General features: G+C 40.4%; 1 pseudogene; it reads left to right on the top strand.

Annotated features, from left to right (window-relative positions):
- The first annotated feature begins 5,310 nt into the window (after nucleotides 1-5,310).
- LOC126299699 (5S ribosomal RNA) lies at nucleotides 5,311-5,428 on the top strand (annotated as a pseudogene).
- The last annotated feature ends 780 nt before the right edge of the window (nucleotides 5,429-6,208 follow it).

Raw genomic sequence — 6,208 nt, 5'->3', positions numbered from 1 at the left:
AAGTCAGATTTAAATTTCTTAATGAGGAAATTGTTACGTAATGAAAAGGCGCCCGTACAGTAATGAATCGGCATGGTAAACTCATACAGGCTCGTGACAAAAGAGTGAGTGCATTTGTAGAGTAAGTGCATTCAGAAGCAGAAGGGGCGTGTTATATGAATTTAAAATGAAATAATATTAGCTGTGTTGTACAAAAGTGTTCACATATGATCTCTTCATTATTAATAGAGTGTCTTGGAAGGGACAGAATCATACAAAAGTGTGTGAGAATAGATACAGCATGCATCTGAGGCTCACAATCAGAACTTAATTATTGGTGAATGTACTTTCGGAGTAAATTCCTCCTCTATAACAGGCTGCATAGTAACGTTCGAAGCCTAACTTTTGTAACTAGCCATACAACAGCGACAATTGATCATCATTAACACGTGGTTAAGGAACGACTATGATTCTATTGGTGAAACAGACTTGGAGACAACGGAAACTTTGACATAAGTCAGACAGTGACAATGCATAAATTTAAAAGCTAGATTTTAAACTGCACTATATTTCCAGGGGACACTGATCGTGGTTTACTGATTATGAATCGCAGGTTAAAACCGTAGAAATTTCAGACTGTTAGAAAGTTAGGTAGATAGGTCCTGTATCAATTGAAAGAACCGAATATTGTTTGCAAATTTCATTGGAAGCGTTAGGAAACAATTTAACGAAACAGGAAAAACGAATACAATAGAATATTAATGAGTAGCTATAACAGATGAAATGGTGAAAGCGACAGAGGATCAAATCAGCAAGAAGATAAGGCCTAGTGAATAACCCTTCGACTGGTAAACGATTAAAACATTACTATGCAGGAAATGAAGGTGACACAAAGGTACAGAAACATCCAATGAATGAAATTGACGGACATAGCAAAATGGCAATGAAGGAATTAATACAGGAGAAATACAAAGCTTTTTAAGTAAACGTGATTATGTGAAAGATGTTATTTGTTGTTGTTGTGGTCTTCATTCCAGAGACTGGTTCGATTCAGCTCTCCAAGCTACTCTATCCTGTGCAAGCTTCTTCATCTCCCAGTACCTACTGCAACCTACAACCTTCTGAATCTGCTTAGTGTATGCATCTCTTGGTCTTCCTCTACGGTTTTTACCCTCCACGCTGCCCTCCAATACTAAATTGGTGATCCCTTGATGCCTCAGAACATGTCCTACCAACCGGTCCCTTCTTCTAGTCAAGTTATGCCACAAACGTCTCTTCTCCCCAATCCTATTCAATACCTCCTCATTAGTTATATGATCTACCCATCTAATATTCAGCATTCTTCTGTAGCACCACATTTCGAATGCTTCTATTCTCTTCATGTCCAAACTATTTATCGTCCATGTTTCACTTCCATACATGGCTACACTCCATACAAATACTTTCAGAAACGTCTTCTTGACACTTAAATCTATACTCAATGTTAACAAATTTCTCTTCTTCAGAAACGCTTTCCTTGCCATTGCAAATCAATATTTTACATCCTCTCTACTTGCACCATCATCAGTTATTTTGTTCCCAAAATAGCAAAACTACTTTAAGTGTCCCATTTCCTAATCTGATTCCCTCAGCATCACCCGACTTAATTCGACTACATTCCATATCCTCGTTTTGCTTTCGTTGATGTTCATCTTGTGTCCTCCTTTCAAGACACTGTCCATTCCGTTCAACTGCTCTCCCAAGTCCTTTGCTGTCTCTAACAGAATTACAATGTCATCAGCGAACCTCAGAGTTTTTATTTCTTCTCCATGTATTTTAATACCTACTCCGATCTTTTCTTTTGTTTCCTTCAATGCTTGTTCATTATACAGATTGAATAACATCGGGGATAGGCTACAACCCTGTCTCACTCCCTCCCCAACCACTGCATCCATTTCATGTCCCTCGACTCTTATAACTGCCATCTGGTTTCTATACAAATTGTAAATAGCCTTTCGCTCCCTGTATTTTACCCCTGCCACCTTCAGAATTTGAAAGAGAGAATTCCAGTCAACATTGTCAAAAGCTTTCTCTAAGTCTACAAATGCTAGAAACGTAGGTTTGCCTTTCCTTAATCTAGCTTCTAAGATAAGTCGTAGGGTCAGTATTGTCTCACGTGTTCCTATATTTCTACGGAATCCAAACTAATCTTCCCTGAAGTCGGATTCTACCAGTTTTTCCATTCGTCTGTAAATAATTCGCGTTAGTATTTTGTATCCGTGACTTAGTAAACTGATTGTTCGGTAATTTTCACAGCTGTCAGCACCTGCTTTCTTTGGGATTGGAATTAGTATATTCTTCTTGAAGTCTGAGGGTATTTCGTCTGTCTCATACACCTTGCTCACCAGATGTTATAGTTTTGTTAGGACTGGCTCTCCAAAGGCCGTCAGTAGTTGTAATGGAATGTGAAAGATATATGTATACTATAAAAAATTAAAGAGGTTTCTGGAGAAAAGAGAAGTTCAGATGGCAAGTCAGTACTAAGTAAAGAAAGGATGATAAAGTTTCGAAGAAATTATAGGAGGCCTATGTAAAGGAAACGAACTAGAAGAAAATATTACAGAAAGGGCAGCGGGATTAGATGAAGTATAAATGGCAGATACGATACTGTGAGAAGAACTTGACATAGAACTGAAAGACCTAACTTAAAACAAGAAACCTGAAGAAAACGACATTGCTTAAGAATTATTGAGATCATGGGGAGAACATACCATGACAATACTACGTATACCACATGGTTTGGACGTTAAATGATACGGACGAAATAACCTCAGCATCAAGAAGAATGTAATAATTCTAACACTGTCTTGTTGAAAGCAGACAATATGAGAACTGTGTCTGCAGTATAACCATAAAGTTTATTTAGGAAATTCGAAAATTTATGGTAAGTTCCTATGGGCCCAAACTGCTCAGGTTACTTAATCTAACTTAAACTTACTTACGCTAACCGACAGGAGAAGCCTCGCGAACCATGGCAAGGTGCCCTGGACTCGCGACTACTCCGCGTGGCAAAGTTTATTTAAATCAATCCACTAGCAGTTTCGGATATAACACAAACCTATCTTCAGATGACTCTCATAAACTGGAACCTCGATTTGTAGTCGTTACTAGCTACGAACACTGTAATAAAACCTAGAATGCTATGTATTTAACCTGTTTTCCGAGAATTTAAAAACATTCACACAGCACACGTGCCAAAATGTGGAAATTTAAAGAAGGACATAATAAATCACGACGACTGCGTCGCACCGAAATATTGACCACGAAAGTTGTCGCCAGTTTCTGTATGCTTGCACGAAATTTTAGAAAAATATTCTCTCCTAATTTTACGGAATGCAAGATGGCAATGCGCAAGATAAAACGAGGAAAAAAATTTATGAATTTGGATGGGAGGTATCGCCTCATCCACAATACGCGTTCGATATTAAGCCATCGAATTTGCATTTATTCCGTTCCATACAACACTTTGTAAGTTACAAAAGTGTGAAACTTCGGATTTTGTCCAAAATGCCATCTCAGGATATTTTGCTGAAAATCCAATTGATTTTTAGCGGTCTGGAATTGATAATTTGCACATTAGATATAAAAATATTGTTGATAACGAAGGTGATTGCATCACTGACTAAAACAACTTGTTCACAATTTATCTGTTTGAATTTAATTTATGAAAACGACATTACTTTCCGGTCCCGCTAATAATTAAACATCCTTACTCTTGTAGTGCAGGCTTTCATAGGGAGAAATGTAACGACTGAACAAAACGTCATGAGCGGACGACGTGCATAATATACCCATTCATTATGATATACCTGTAGCAGTATTGCGGGGCAACATGAAGCAATTGACACCAAAGTTGAGGACGTTGATTGCACACTCAAGTGGCACAGCACTACCACGTGCACACCAGCAGCGCTTCAGTCCAGTTTCTTCTGCTGGCCGTAGCGAGTAACTGCGTATTCTATAGGGGACACGAAATGCTCCTGTGCGAGTGGGAGGAGACGCCTGGTAAGTTACAAATTAGGCGGCTATCGTCAGTGTATCTTTTATCGACGGTGAGCCGTCATCCGAGTGTAGAATGGCTAAACGCATACAGTGGAAGCCAAGTACTTAAATTATCGCCATAGTGTTGTCATACACTGAAACGGCGACTTATAGTAACGTATCTTGCATGGTTAATTTCATTCTCTCAATGACTTCTGGGCCTTTCAATTGATCCAGGTCCCTTCTCTTCAGTTTCTTACCTTTCGGCGATTTCTTCGGTTTTCAACTGTTTCAGTTTTTTCTCTACGGTATCAATATTTATTACTATGTTTATTACTATTTCGTCCGTATTGGCTCTGTGTGATGTTCAAATGACTGTTTGTTTGTGCGATTCTCCTGCGTGAATAATTTCTTAAAATTGAAATTTAAAACCGACTTTTATTTTACTATCTGCTGCCGCCACCCTAGACTAGTCAACGAGTGACTTGATGTAAGACTTAGATCCGCTTAGCTATTTTACATAGGACGAGAATTTTATTTTGCTAAGGTACAACTGTGGTAGTCGCTGCATGCTTGGCGCAAAGATCTCTTCACTGACTCAAGACTACCAAGGAACCGTTGCCGGGCGTCATTTGTGTGTTATCTTTTGAACCTAGAGCCCAACAGTCTTCGCTTTCTCAGCATTTCCCGAATTTCGTTGTTAAACCACAGTGAGTCTTGTCTGTCCTTAATCTACTTATTTCGCATGTACTTTTCCAGAGCAGCTGATAATTCCTCTATGTCAATTGTATTGGAACTAAATGATGTCGATTTATTGCCTAAATGAGATGCTAACTATTGCCTACCTGCCCGTTCCAGCAGAAAATGTGTTCTAGCTTTATTGACCGATTTATTAACTTTTAGAACCATAGTCGCTGTAATGACATCATGATCATAAATCCCTGTCCATATACTGATACCATCGATAAGGTCCGGCGTATTCGTAGCTATAAGGTCTACGATACTTTCATTGCGTGTGGGCTGCCGAACCAACAGTTCAAAAGCACTTCGCAAAACCGTCTTTCTATATCCTGCATTGAATCCATAGACGTCCCAGTCTATACTCGGTAAGTTAAAGTCGCATCCAACTAGTATTGCATGCTATGGATATTCACTTGCTGCTGACAGTCATTCTTTAAATGACTTCAGAGCTGTGACAGCGATATCGGCTGCCCGGTAAAAACATGAACTTGGTTTCGCCTAGACATGTTATATGCGATCAGGTAACGTCACTGCTACATTCGATTTCGACCCCAGCAAAACCAATTCTTTGCCAACGGCCTTGCCGCAGTGATAACACCGGTTCCCGTCAGATCACCGAAGATAAGAGCTGTCGGGCTGGGCTAGCACTTGGATGGGAGACCATCCTGACTGCCGAGCGCTGTTGGCAAGTGGGGTGCACTGAGCCCTTTTGAGGTCAACTGAGGAGCTACTTGATTGAGAAGTAGTGGCTCCGGTCTCGGAAACTGACATACGGCCGGGAGAGCTTTGTGCTGACCACATGCCACTCCATATTCGCATCCAGTGACACCTATGATCTGAGGATGACACGGCGGCCGGTCAGTACCGTTGAGCTCAGGTGTAAGGACTAGGAGTGCCTCTGATAGGGAAGTGTATCGGTAATACTAGCATTCATTCCTTTCCTGAAATGCTTTAACTGTTGTTGTAGTCACAGGCTTTACAACGCTCAATCCAGTGGACCACGGGGCTACTACAACAGAGGCTACAACAAACGGCTCGTATGCGGGCGATGACTTACAACAGCAGGTGGATGCCGTAAGAGAGCGTAGATCCTCGCACAATATGTCAATGTCACTCTGTATTCGAGTAAATCGGCACATGAAGTATTAGCGTTGTAGCCACACAGCTGTGTTGCAGGTCGAAAGGACAATTGTTGCATGACACCAAGTTACGTTTGGTAAGACATGTGAGAACATATAAAGCCCTCGACTGTAAACAGTGGCAATGAGAAATGGAAATATTGCATACAATACTGATAAGTGATGTGCTTTATTCGTATTGGTTGTTAGTTCGACGATAAACCTAGATTTGGCAGCTCTATTTTGAATTTCAGATTCTCGCTAATGGCAACTTTGTCACGATGCGTGAGAGTTAAGACAGTTAAATGTCAGGAACATAGCTGCCAGTAGTAGTAGCGAGTGCGGTGTTC

Source organism: Schistocerca gregaria, chromosome X (genome assembly GCF_023897955.1).
Source record: "Schistocerca gregaria isolate iqSchGreg1 chromosome X, iqSchGreg1.2, whole genome shotgun sequence".
NCBI lineage: Eukaryota > Metazoa > Arthropoda > Insecta > Orthoptera > Acrididae > Schistocerca > Schistocerca gregaria.
This window is presented reverse-complemented; position numbering and strand designations above follow the sequence as displayed.